We start from the raw sequence: 14,666 nt of genomic DNA, 5'->3' as shown, positions 1-14,666 counted from the left end.
ATTCTAGAGATCCTGCCTTGATGTTAAACAAATTTTAATCTTTTTATGGTAAAAAAAAGAAAAATAGTAAAACTAGGTAGGATTACCAAAACATGTTTGACTTATGGAAACAGTTGTAACAGCAGCAGGTGTTTACAGAGGGCTTTCTACATGCCATGTGTTATACTAAAAATTGACATATATTACTTATGTTATTTCTTATAACAATCCACTATCACAGTATCATTATTCTCATCTTACATATGGATAAACTGAGTCTTAGAGTGGTTAAATTACCTGCCAATTTACAGACCATGGTCTGGACTCTGAAACCTGAATCTGAGCACATAACTGGAGTATTATGTTGCTCTATGCTGTTTGGCTAACTTGTCTTCATTATTTTGTTGAAACACACCTATGTGGAAAGCATTATGCAAATATACGTGCTTTGCTCCACCACAACCATGAGAAATTCAATTCATCTTTGACAGTCTCACACTCATACTAAGGAATAATGGCCCATTCAGAGCTGCATAGAAATCAATAACCAAGTAAATTGGATTCCCGAATGGCTAGCTTTTGGCAGCCCTGCTGTTTGGGATGTAAAGGTTGTTTAATGTAGGCAATATGACTAACGTTGAGTCTATTTGAAAGAGAGGAAGAGAGAAATTATCTGTACATTGTGGATTACATTCAGTCTTTCTTTTTTCTTTTCAGTTTCTGATGGGAGATTTAAACACCAGGCTTCAGAGAAAATGGGACCAGGAAGCTTTGAGCATCCATACCCACTGCTCACACAAGGGTAATGAAACAGTCCTTCCCAGTCCAACTGAGGTAGAGAAGAGAGAAAAATAAGGAGAGGCTGTAGCTTGGTTTTTTTTTTTTCATTCTTTCAGTCAGTGCAAGCAACTGGGTGTCAGTATCCAATGTAACACACCCCAGTTTTTAGTCCCTTTAATGCCCTTCATTTTATTTATCACAATTATTTTTCTCATTTGTTCTTATTTCTCTTTCTCTTATAGTATGCATTTTTCACAGGGAATATGCAATATCACCCGCAAAAGGGTAAAAACTGGTTCCTGGAGAGGCAAAAAAAAAAAAAATTCCTCTCTATTTAAAGCAAAGATATGCACAATACATAGACTTACAATATACCTATGGTATTAAACACAACACTTACACAGAGATACAGTATATCTGTAGTAGTAAAATTCCACAGTGGAGCCAATTAGGAAAAAGACTTTTTTCTTTTCAAAATATATTTATTTATTTGGCTTCGTTGGGTCTTAGCTGCAGCAGGTGGCACCTTTTTTGTGTCGTGTAGGATCTTTAGTTGCGGTGTGGGTTTAGTTGCTCTGTGACATGTGGGATCTTAGTTCCCTGACCAGGGATTGAACTTGCATCCCCTGCATTACAAGGCAGATTCTTAATCACTGGACCACCAGGGAAGTCCCAGTGGTGGGGTGGGGTGTGGATGTCTAATAAGTTTCCTTGGGTCAGGGGTAAGCATGAAAAAGCATAGAGAAAGATTATTCTACGGGGTGAGTTTCAGAAGGGCAGGAATGACAGAATCCTTGTAGATTGTAGCCTCAAAGTCTAAAAGTGACTTGCACAGGCTAAGGACATAATAAATATTCTAATGGCAGAAAGTGAAGAGGAGTTAAAGAGCCTCTTGATGAGGGTAAAAGAGGGGAGTGAAAAAGCTGGCTTAAACTCAACACTCAAAAAACTAAGATCATGGCATCCGGTTCTATCACTTCATGGCAAATGGAGAAAATTGGAAACAGTGACAGATTTTATTTTCTTGGGTCCCCAAAGCACTGCAGATGGTAACTGCAGCCACTAAATTAAGACACTTACTCCTTGGAAGAAAATCTATGACAAACTGAGACAGCATATTAAAAAGCAGAGACATCATTTTGCCAACAAAAGTCCGTATAGTCAAAGCTATGGTTTTTCCAGTGGTCATGTACAGATGTGAGAGTTAGACCATAAAGAAGACTGAGTGCCAAAGAATTGATGCTGTGGAGCTGGAGAAGGCTCTTGAAAGTCTATTGGACAGCAAGGAGAACAAACTAGTCAATCCTAAAGGAAATCAACCCTGAATATTCATTGGAAGGACTGATGCTGAAGCTGAAACACCAGTACTTTGGCCACCTGATGTGAAGAGCCACCTTAGTGGAAAAGACCCTGATGCAGGGACAGATTGAGGGCAGGAGTAGCAGAGGGCCTCAGAAGATAAGATGGTTGGATGGCATCACTAACTCAATGGACATGAGTCTGAGCAAAATCCAGGAGATAGGGAAGGACAAGGAAGCCTGGCGTGCTGCAGTCCACAGGGTTAAAAAAAGTCGGACATGACTTAGCGACTGAACAGCACTAAATATTCTGAGGCATCAATCCTTTATTTGCCTTGTTAATGACAGATCAGGTTTTGTTATTTTTTTAAGGAGGGGGAAAGAGTGGGGAAAAGAGGAAATTTTTTTTTCCCCCTAGATGAAACAAGGCAGGTGGGGCAAGAGAATATAAATTATCAAGGTGTCAACTCAGAAGTGAAGTTACTTCTCTATTTTTTCAGAAAGCTACTTGTCACCATTAGCTAGTGTTGACTTTTAGATATCACCATGCAAGGCAATGGCACCCCACTCCAGTACTCTTGCCTGGAAAATCCCATGGGCGGAGGAGCCTGGTAGGCTGCAGTCCATGGGGTCGCTAAGAGTCGGACACGGCTGAGCGACTTCCCTTTCACTTTTCACTTTCATGCACTGGAGCAGGAAATGGCAACCCACTCCAGTGTTCTTGCCTGGAGAATCCCAGGGACGGGGGAGCCTGGTGGGCTGCCGTCTATGGGGTCGCACAGAGTCGGACACGACTGAAGTGACTTAGCAGATGCAAAATACTTAATTAAAAAAATGGGTGCACAGTGTTTCATTCGGAACTTTGTTGTCATTCTCATGCTTTGCCCAATGTCCTTGCTGGTATCATTATTATCTTCCACATGAGCCCAGACTTGAATTTGGTGAGCTCAAAGTCCAGACTGCCAAGCAGTGCTGGTGAGTAGGTGTATAGTGTATGGGAAGGGAGGACCAGTGGCTCCCAGCCATCACACAGTATCCATTCTTGGCCACACAGACTCCATGCCCTGCCTCCTAACAGACTAATATTGGGTTCCTTTTAGTTCAGGGTTGGGACAACTAGAGATAATTGAGACAGTGGGCATTTCTTGTGATTTCTTTCCATTTCCTCAGTTCAAGACTTCTTCCTACAGCTTCCTCTCATGAAGTAAAAGTCACAACCTCAAAGGGTTCTGCAGAAACAGAAGAAATGCTACAGTCATGAACAGGTGCTAACTGATTTCTCCTCAACCCTACGCTTCAAATGCCAGTGGCCATAAAGGGAAACTTTCGACACAAAGATGTTCAAGGACATGCCATTCTATGATGTTGGTTCTATACAGCTCAAATGGCATGAGATTCCATACGTTGACTTAACTAGATAGAAATATTCTTTATAACATATCATACTTAGATGAAATTTTTAAATATTGATTAGAAAGCCTCTTGAGTAAAGCAATAATAGAGATAGAAAATAATAAAAAAGATAGGAAAAGATAAAAGTATTTCTTCTGAATGAAGTAGCTGAAGAATGTTTTAACAAACAGACGAATCATGAAAATATGTCCCCACAGTTCTTCATCCATTTGAAAATGATCTAAAGGTAACCAGAAATGATTACACAAGGATAAATGGTTTTGGAACATATGAAAATGGGTTCCATTGGACAAGAGGAGATTTTTGACTTTGATAAGTTGCTAGAATTCAGAGCACACGGAGGATGGTTAACCTTTGAGAAGGGTCTACTCTTCTCTGAGACTTTTGGAGAAGGAAAAGATGAAACAGGGAAATAATAAGATGGAATGTTAGCCAGAGTTTTCATGGTGGGTGTCTCTTGATCTGACCCAGAAGGAACTTTCTCAAGATCTGGCCTCAGTAGAGCCCATATTCAACATTATTTTTCCAAGTAATGCTTCCATGCAAATAAATGGTCCCATGAAGCTCCTGATTCATTCTGTCATCCATCGTGTGTTTTGTGAAATCAGTGAACTCTTGAAACATTGATGGTCAGAGCTGGCAGCTTGCTTCCAGTCAATGGAGATCTTAGCCATACTAGCACTCCATAAGCTTTCCCCTGCCCCCTCTCCCCTGACAAGAGGGTAACAGAGGTCACTACCTTTAAATGAGAACAGTGAGGAGGAACTGAGAACTTTAAATGGGGTCAAAGTTTGAAACAGCCCATGTGGGAAGTATATCTGTGAGCTCGTGTACCCTGAAAAAGTGTTACTGATTTTCAGTAATTAAAGATAAAAGACAGTTATACAGAGACTTTTTTTTTTTTAAATCTAGAGAATTCAAAAAATCAGAATTTATTTTCTGAAGAAAGGGTAAAATTTTGGAACTACAGGAAGCTCTCTTAACAGACCTCCATTTAACCAAATCTCCAAATTATCCAATCCTCTCCCTTCTCTCTGTAATTCTGGCAGATGCCCATGAGCCTTTGGTCATGAAAATTGCTCACTGCTGGTTCACTACTTTCTGGCTCTCTTCTACTTCCATCGGTTGAATTGTTTGTGCTGAGAGCATATGTTATTGTACTTATACATTTTTTTTCCCTTTTCAAGTATAGTATATTAAAATTTACGTTTAGGGGGTACAGTTGCATGAATTTTGACATATTACATTGTATGTATGGATTAGTATGCCACAATCAGTCTACCAGAAAATTCCATTGCCCCCCCCATTCCAACTCCATTGTTGGTATTTTTACAGCCATTCTAATAGACTTGAGGTGTTATCCCATTATGGTTTTCATTTTCATTTCACTAATTACTAAAGATATTGAATATCTTTCCATGTGCTCATTTGCCATCTACAAAGACTTTTTTGATAGTGTCAACCACTATTTCTTCAAATATATTTTCAGCACCACACTCATACCTCTTTCCTTCTTGGACTCCAGCGAGTCAAAGTTAAACCTTTTGTTAATATTCCACAGGTTCCCAAGGCTAAGTCCTTTTTTTCTGTCAATTCTTTTCCCTGTAGTTCAAACTGGATAATTCCTATTGATCTGTCTTTGAGTCCATTGGCTCCAGCTCTATTATCTACATTCTGCTCTTGAGCCCAGCAAGCGAGTCTATTTATTTCAGTTGCTGTAGTCTTCAGTTGTAAAATTCCCTTTTGGTCCTTTTTTATATCTTCTCTCTTCTTGCAGAGAACTTTCTATTTGATTCAAATGTTTTTGTGATCACTTTTTGGAAACATTTTCTAATAGCTGCTTTAGGTAATTCTAACATCCATGTTACTCATCTTTGGCATCTGCTAACTGTCTTTTCCTAAATTCAAAGTGAGATTTTCCTGATTCTTTGATAGCAAGTTATTTTTGATTGTATCTTTGACCTTTTGAATATTATAAGATTCTAGATCTTGTTTAAGTTATATGGAGAATGAAGGCTGCTATTTTTGTTTTAGTAGGCAATCAGTCTGGTTAGGTTGAGGTCACAATCTCTAACTCACCTCCAGTGGGTTATGTTTTTAATGCCACATCAGTTTTCATGTCTTTGAAGTGCTCTTTGAGCCTGTTCCACGTGTGCATTCTCCAGCAGCCAATCTGCGATGTGGGCAGGTAGCCTGTCTGTTAAATTTAAGTGTTGACTTGAGTCAGATCCGAGTATGTGCTACTTTGGCATGAGCTCAGGATTCAGAAATAAATTTATGGGGTCACTTTCCTGAACAGTCCTCTCTTCCAGATATTTTGGTACTTTCCAGTTTCCTGAACTCCCATGTTGGTTCTCACATCTGAAAGGTGGGGCTCTCTTTAACCACTCTGCTGCCAACTTCTACAACTTTGTCCGCTTGTGGGTCTAAGCCTTGGGAAGACCAGAGAAAAAGATGTAGTAAATTTAGCAATGCTTCAGTCAGTGATATTTCAAATTCTAGGCTTTTTCCTTCAAATTTTGCCATTATTTACTTTTTGGACAAATAGCTGCTTTGTGTGTTCTGTTCAGAGACAGAAGTGTGCTCATTCTTATCTGGAAACAAACTCCATAGATTCTGATTAAGCACAGTGTAAACCAATGTCATATGAGTACAGAAACAAAAGTGGTTGGAGTTTTTCATAGTTTATTGAATATTTCTGAGGGTCTACACAGAGATGAATTGGTAACAAAACAACTTATCAAATCTGTAAACGATAGCAAAAGACTAAGGGAAAGTCATTGAAATCTAGATGGGTTCTGTACTTGTTTCACAATGTATATAAGTTCTTTCTCCACTTGACAAAAATCATATCCAGGAAACCACAAATGATGCATCGTAAGTATGCCTATTCTAAAAAGAGAACTTAGAATGACAAGTTAGCAGATCCATCTTCAATTAAAAGATCTTGGCTCTCTAAGACAGAACCCTCATGCACTGTTGATAGGAATGTAAACTGCTATGGTCACTATGGAAAAGAGTGTGGAGGTTCCTTAGAAAATTAAAAAACAGATGATCCTGCTGGATCCCTATGATCCAGCAGGTCCACTTTTTAATATTTATCTACAGAAAACAAAAGCTTAATTTTAAAAGATGACTGCACGTCCATGTTCACTACAGCATTATTTACAATAATCAAGATATGGAAATACCCATCAGTGGATGAATAGATAAAGAAACTGTGGTTTCTACACATGCAGCAGATTACTACTCAGCCATGAAAAAAGTAGGAAATCTTGCCATTTGTACCAGCATGGATGAACCCTGAGGGCATTGCGCTAAGTGAAATGTCAGACCAAGAAAGACAAATGCCATGTAATCTCTCTTATATGAGAAACACATATAACCAATTCAAAAATGCAAGAGAACAGATTGGTGGTTGCCATAGGGAGGTGGTGAAGGGTGGGAGAAACAGATGAATTGCTTTTGAGTTTGTTTTTAGGTTTACATTTTAAAGAGAGAGTGATAACTTGGGTGTGCCTGCCACGGCAGTACTCTTGCCTGGAAAATCCCATGGATGGAAGAGCCTGGTAGGCTGCAGTCCATGGGATCGTGAAGAGTCGGACACGTCTCACTTTCACTTTTCACTTTCATGCATTGGAGAAGGAAATGGCAACCCACTCCAGTGTTCTTGCCTGGAGAATCCCAGGAACTGGGGAGCCTGGTGGGCTGCCATCCATGGGGTTGCACAGAGTCGGACACGACTGAAGCGACTTAGCAGCAGCAGCAGCAGCCACAGCACAGTAGCAAAGGGAATGGAAAGAAAAGATAGAAGAGACATTAGAAAGGAAGAACCAGCTAGACTGTAAACCTGTTGGTGGTAGGGAAGTATGTGATGGATAAATTGCCAAGATGACTCTCAGCTTTGCAGACTGAGTGGCTGAATAGTGTGTCCATAACAACATTAGGAAAATTAGAGGGGAGAAATATTTGTGAGGGCAGAAAGATAAAAAGAATAAGGACTTATTCTTAAAGCAAGAATAAGATAAGGACTTAAGATTTATACCTATTGAATGGGGTGATTATGGACCCAAATGAAGGTAGTAAGCATAGAAGAGAGATTCTATTTACAATCTCTTCCTCGTACCTAGTTTGACATCTCCTAAGACTAGATGGATAGAAAGTGACATTTTCCACTGTAGCTTCAGAGTGGAAAGGCAACACACGTTTTTCTCGTAGTATTACTAGATAATGGAAAAAATGCTAGGAAGTGGTACATCTTCAGAGGGAGAGTTTTGAGCATTTTTTACGTGTTCTGTTCTGAAAGTGATCACTTTGAGGGTTCTTTTCAAGCCTTGGTCAGAGCAGCCCTTACTGCCAAACACATATACTCAATCCATCCAACTGCAGTGACAGACATGTCTAATAATGACTGACAACTCAAGCAGAGGAATAACAAAGGGCATGTAGGACTTTGGAGCTAGAATCTGTAGCAGGGGCATACTTATCACCAACCCCAGCCCGCTCTTACCTAGCCTTTCCTTTACTGAAGTCCTTGCCTTCTCAGATTCCCTGGTAATTAACACAGCCATGTGACTTAGTTTGGACAGTGAGACATAGACGAGTAGAAATCATCTCCTTCTTGCTTCTTTCTACTTGGAATGTGTAGAATGTTTGGGACTGCAGCCATCGGTGCTAAGGAATAAAGAAGTAGGAGAATGAAAGATGCCTAGCTCCTTAGAGCAAGCCTTGGATTACTTACCTCTTAGATTCTTATTGCTTTAGGTAGCCAATCCCCCATCAACTCTAATTGGGATTTTGCTTTACACGTGTGAGCACATCCCCTATAAGTGCTAAAAGTTTAAAAAGAATGGAAAAACTATGTGTGAGAGGGGAGAAATGGCACAGGAGGAAAAGAAAGTTGAAAGGATGCTATCTATTCAGATAGGGAATAGCCTTGGGGTACATTCTGAGATTCTAGAACTCTGCCTCACTCTTATGGACAAAACATGGGAGAATGATCAGAACACTATGCCGAAAAGCCACTCTCCAGGGTTACAAGATGAGACCTGACTCTGAGGTGCTAATTGGCCAACCTCTGGGATTCTATGGGGAATGCCTGACCAGTTAACAGTTCTGTTGATTTCTGACAGAGTGAACTTAAAGACTTCCTTCCATGATAAAGTGGAAGGATGCTCGGGTCAAAACAATGGGTGATAAGAGATGGTAAGAACAGAGTTGGAAAGAGAGGGTATTTATTTGTAATTCATCATCATGGTAATGGTATTTTCAGTTAGATAATGATATCAAGTCCAAAGAGTGTTACATAGTACACTTAGTATTTCCTAAATGAGTAAATAGGTGAGAGTTAATATAGATATCAAGGGGCTTCCCTGGTGGTCCAGGGGTTAAGGCTGTGAGCTCCCAATGCTGTGGGCCGGGTTCCATCCCTGGTGGTCCATGGTTCCATCCATGCTGAAACTAAAGATCTCTTATGTCACAGCAAGGATCCCATGTGTCACAACTAAGACCCGGTGCAGCCAAATAAAATCAATCAATGTTGGAAGGCGAGTCTATGATCCCTTCTACATTGAATTAAGCATTTATTCTTGGCATTCTCCTATCTCAGAGGCATACCTACCCAGTTCCTCTGAGAACTCCCATCTTCCTCTCACCTAACCATGCCCCTCCTTGCCTTTAAAGCTCACTCTGTTAGAAAATATTTTCTCTTTCTCACCCCCATACAGCTTCAGTCACCCGACCAACCACACACAGTCACGTAATATTAACTTCCTACAGTATTACTACTGTGCTTAGTTGTGAATTGCAGCATTTTAGATAAAACAAGTCTTTACTTGTATTCTCTTGATGAATTGAAAGCTGCCCAGAAGAGATAGACATTAAAAGCAAATTTTATTGAAGTATAATTGATTTACAATGTGGTGTTAGTTCCTGGGCTTTCCAGGTGGCATTAATGATTAAGAACCCTCCTGCTAATGCAGGAAACTTAAGAGACCTGGGTTCAATCCATGGGTTGGGAAGATCCCCAGGAGGAGGGCACGGCAATCCACTCCAGAATTCCTGCCTGCAGAATTCCATGGACAGAGGAGCCTGGTGGGTTGCAGTCCATACTGTTGCAAAGTTGGACACGACTGAAGGGACTTAGCATGCACACATGCACATTAGTTTCTACTGTAGACCAAAATGAGTGTTTTATATATATATATATCGGAGAAGGCAATGGCACCCCACTCCAGTACTCTTGCCTGGAAAATCCCATGGAGGGAGGAGCCTGGTAGGCTGCAGTCCATGGGGTCGCTGAGAGTCAGACACGGCTAAGCAACTTCACTTTCACGCGTTAGAGAAGGAAATGGCAAGCCACTCCAGTGTTCTTGCCCGGAGAATCCCAGGGACAGAGGAGCCTCATGGGCTGCCGTCTATGGGGTCGCACAGAGTTGGACACGACTGAAGCGACTTAGCAGGAGCAGAATATGATGGCTTCCTTGGTGGCTTCCTTGGTGACTTCCTTTCTAGTATTTCAAATAGCCTAATACAAATAAACAAACATACATATATACAGGGCTTCCCTGGAGGCTCAGATGGTAAAGAATCTGCCTGCAGTGCAGGAGACCTGGGTTCAATCCCTGGGAAGATCCCCTGGAGTAAGGCATGCCAATCCACTCCAGTATTCTTGCTTGGAGAATCCCCATGGACAGAGGAGCCTGGCAGGCCTGTAGTCCATGGGGTCACAAAGAGTCAGATACAACTAAGCGACTAAGCACAGCACACAGCACATACATATATCCACTCTTTCTTAGATTCTTTTCCCATATAGGTCATTACAGAGCACTTAGAAGAGTTCTCTGTGCTATACAGTAAGTCCTTATTATCTATTTTTCAATGTGCTGCTGCTGCTAACTTGCTTCAGTCGTGTCTGACTCTGTGACCCCATAGACGGCAGCCCACCAGTCTCCCCCGTCCCTGGGATTCTCCAGGCAAGAACACTGGAGTGGGCTGCATGAAAGTGAAAAGTGAAAGTGAAGTCACTTAGTCGTGTCCGATTCTTCATGACCCCATGGACTGCAGCCTACCAGGATCCTCCGTCCATGGAATTTTCCAGGGAAGAGTGCTGGAGTGGGGTGCCATTATATAGTAGTGTGTATATGTCAATCCCAATCTCCTTATCCTCCCCAACTTTCCTCCCTAGTAACCACAAGTTTGTTTTCTACATCTGTGACTCTATTTCCATTCTGTAAATAAGTTCTTTTGTACCATTTTTTTTTTGAAAGATTCCACATATAAGCAATACCACATGATATTTGCCTTTTCTGGGGGATATACATTTTTTATTTCCATTATATTTCCTCATACTCCTCCTTTGGAAAGTGTAGCTATTTTTCACTCGGTAAACATCACTAGACTGACTCATGCTGGGACAGGATTCTTGCATTTTCATTTAACAAGAAATATACCTTATGCTCTGCCCTCCGTGCGTCGGTGCGTGAGTACGGCCCCCACGAGCTCCCGAGCGGTCGTGGGCTCACACCCGGCTTCTCTTCAGCCTTAACCTGTGCGCCGCCATCGCCGTCATGCTAGGCGCTGCTGTCCGCCGCTGCTCTGTAGCTGCAGCCGCAGTCGCCCGGGCCAGCCCTCGAGGCCTCCTGCACCCCACTCCGGCCCCCGGCCAAGCCGCCGCTGTCCAGTCACTTCTCTGCTACTCCCATGGGTCACATGAGACAGACGAGGAGTTTGATGCTCGCTGGGTGACATACTTCAATAAGCCAGATATTGATGCTTGGGAGTTGCGTAAAGGGATGAACACACTTGTTGGCTATGACCTGGTTCCAGAGCCCAAAATCATTGATGCTGCTTTGCGGGCATGCAGACGTTTAAATGATTTTGCTAGTGCAGTTCGCATCCTAGAAGTTGTTAAGGACAAAGCAGGACCTCATAAGGAAATCTACCCCTGTGTCATCCAGGAACTTAGACCAACTTTGAATGAACTGGGAATCTCCACTCCAGAGGAACTGGGCCTTGACAAAGTGTAAACCCCATGGATGGACTTCCCAAGGACTTATTGATAATGCTACTTGATTATAAAGTCACCTGGAAATACTGATGATAACATATTACCTTATTCGAACAAGTTTTCCTTTGTTGAGTACCAAACCGTGTAATGTAACTTGGACTTTAATAAAAGGGAAATGAGTTTGAACTGAAAAAAAAAAAAAAAAAGAAATATAAACAGTCAGCCAGATCTAGTTCTCTATTCACTAAATAAAGAAAGGAGAATGATCATCTGTGCAGCATATCTCTAAATAAAAACATAATATTTAACATCAGACTTGGTGAGTGAAAGTCACTCAGTAGTGTCTGACTCTTTGCAACCCCCTGGGCTATACAGACCATGGAATTCTCCAGGCCAGAATACTGGAATGGGTAGCCATTCCCTTCTCCAGTGGATCTTCCCAACCCAGAGATCAAATCCAGGTCTCCTGCATTGCAGGCTGATTCTTTACCAGTTGAACTATCAGGGAAGCCCTGGAACCCTTTGTAAATTTGGACTGTAACTCTGACTTCTTTAGAAACCCCCAAAAGACATGTAACTTCCGGGTTTGAGTTCTTGCTTTATTTTATAAGATATGAACCATTCCATGGATTAATATATACAAAGCCATCTCTAACTACCCTGGGTAAGGAAAGTTGGAACATGGAAAATTAGAAGCCTCTTCTGAAAGGGAGAAATCCCATTAGGAGCAATTGTGTAAGTAAATTTCTAATGATAGGTCCCATCTCTGTGGTTATAAGGTCTTAAAACATTACAGAAAGTAAAAATCAGCTTTCATGGAGCTCAAAATGGTTTGAGGCCATTGAGCCCAACTTCCTAATGTAACAGACAAGGGAACTTCAATATAGAGGAGTTTTGCTTTCCTTTCCATGATGCGGTTAGATGAAGTCTGGGGTAGTTCATATTCAGCTCTCAAACTGAGTTCACAAGTCAGCAGAGAGCTTCTCTTTCATACTGTATTTGAGCAAATGCTGAAGAAAGTGTTATTGGTAACACTGGGTTATGTATAGTGAGATCTTTATACGAGAACTCTCTACAGAACACAAGATGGACCGGACTAACATCAGATTCAGATCCTCCTTGTGCTAAACTCAAGTATAGTTTAGCACCAGTAACAATAAGAACTTTCAGCAGGCTGCCACCATGTTGAAGTGAAAAGAAGACCAACCTTGTGCAAAGCTGCTGCTGCTGCTGCTAAGTCGCTTCAGTCGTGTCCGACTCTGTGCGACCCCAATAGACGGCAGCCCACCAGGCTCCTCTGTCCCTGGGATTCTCCAGGCAAGAACACTGGAGTGGGTTGCCATTTCCTTCTCCAATGCGTGAAAGTGAAAAGTGAAAGCAAAGTCGCTCAGTCGTGTCAGACTCTTCGTGACCCCATGGACCACAGCCTACCAGGCTCCTCCATCCATGGGATTCTCCAGGCAAGAGTACTGGAGTAGGGTGCCATTGCCTTCTCCTTGTGCAAAGCTAATTAGACTCAACTCTCAACTGCAAAGAAATGCTTTATTATTGACAGAGGAAGATGTTGAATTCTGGGGGAAAAAAATCAGCAGTGGGGAATAGTAAATGCTCTTTGCCTAGAGAGTTTGGTTTTATTTTACTTTGGGTAATGGGTTACTTTGATTACTTTTTGTCTGTGTCAAGGAGCAAATTGAAGGAAGAATATGTACTCCAGTCCTGGTTCTACTATTGATTATCTATGTAATCTCATTGATCTGTTCAACCTCTGCCCACCCTCACCACACACACACACACACACACACACACACACACACGCACGCATACACATACGCTTTTTTTCCTTCAAATATCTCTTAAGACTGAGACATTAATGCTAACCTAAGGGTAAAAACCAATAAAAATGGTTGTTAAGTATATATATATATTTACATTAACAATCAACTCAGTGGAGGAAGCAATTTAATAATGATAGGTATGCAAGCATTTAACTTTTAATGTTTTTACTATTAATGTAATTTTACTCATGTTAATATTATAATGCATTTGATTCCTTGAGCACAAGTGAAGTTATATTACAGGGAGTCAGGCCAGAAATATAATTGTAGAAGGATGATATCACAAGAGCAAAGGGCTATGGAAAGTTCAGAGTTGATTTATGTGCATAAATAATGGAGCAGTGTTTAGCTACCAGCACCAGCTGCCAGTATTTCAGTTCCTTATTGAGACATGTCTTAGGGGCTTCCCTGGTGGCTCAGTGGTAAAGAATCCACCTGCCAGTGTAGGAGACACAGGTTCAATCATGCCATGGAGCAACTAAGTTCATTAGCCACAACTACTGAGCTTGTGCTCCAGAGCTTGGGAGCCACAACTCCTGATGCCCTTGCGCCCTAGATCCTGTGCTCCCCAAGCGAGGCCACTGCATGAGAGACCCAAGCACCATAGCTAGAGAGTAGCCCCGGCTTGTCCAACTAGAGGAAAAGCCCATGCAGCAATGAAGACGCAGGGAAGCCAAAAATAAATTAAAAAAAGAAACATATCTTTTTGCAATAGAGCTGGATGGTTGAAGAAGACTCTAAGATAGCCCTCAGCAAAAACTTTCATATGATAGAAAACACTTACAGAAACATGAACTGTTCTTTTATTTATTTTTCATGCATTTTTTGTTATTTAAATTTTTATTGGGGTATAGCTGCTTTAAAATATTGTGTTAGTTTCTGCTATACAGCAAAGTGAATCAGTTATACATAAACATGTATCTCCTCTTTTTTATATTTCCTACCCATTTAGGTCACTCTAGAGCATTGAGTAGAGTTCTCTGCTATACAATACGTTCTATTTTATACATAGCAGTGTACATATCGGAGAATGCAATGGCACTCCACTCCAGCACTCTTGCATGGAAAATCCCATGGACGGAAGAGCCTGGTAGGCTGCAGTCCATGGGGTCTTGAACAGTTGGACACAACTGAGCGACTTCACTTTCACTTTTCACTTTCATGCATTGGAGAAGGAAACGGCAACCCACTTCAATGTTCTTGCCTGGAGAATCACAGGGACGGGGGAGCCTGGTGGGCTGCCGTCTATGGGGTCGCACAGAGTCGGACACGACTGAAGTGACTTAGCAGCAGCAGCAGCAGCAGTGTACATATGTCAATCCCAATCTCCCAATTCATCCCACCTCCACTTCC

The 14,666-nt window shown here is 41.5% G+C and overlaps 1 pseudogene across 1 annotated transcript; it reads left to right on the top strand.

Moving 5' to 3' along the window:
- The first annotated feature begins 10,949 nt into the window (after positions 1–10,949).
- LOC113881907 lies at positions 10,950–11,666 on the top strand (annotated as a pseudogene). Its single transcript, XR_003508205.1, has one exon. The product of XR_003508205.1 is annotated as a cytochrome c oxidase subunit 5A, mitochondrial pseudogene (transcript).
- Positions 11,667–14,666: the final 3,000 nt, after the last annotated feature.

Source organism: Bos indicus x Bos taurus, chromosome 23, assembly GCF_003369695.1.
Source record: "Bos indicus x Bos taurus breed Angus x Brahman F1 hybrid chromosome 23, Bos_hybrid_MaternalHap_v2.0, whole genome shotgun sequence".
Taxonomy (NCBI): Eukaryota; Metazoa; Chordata; class Mammalia; order Artiodactyla; family Bovidae; genus Bos; species Bos indicus x Bos taurus.
This window is presented reverse-complemented; position numbering and strand designations above follow the sequence as displayed.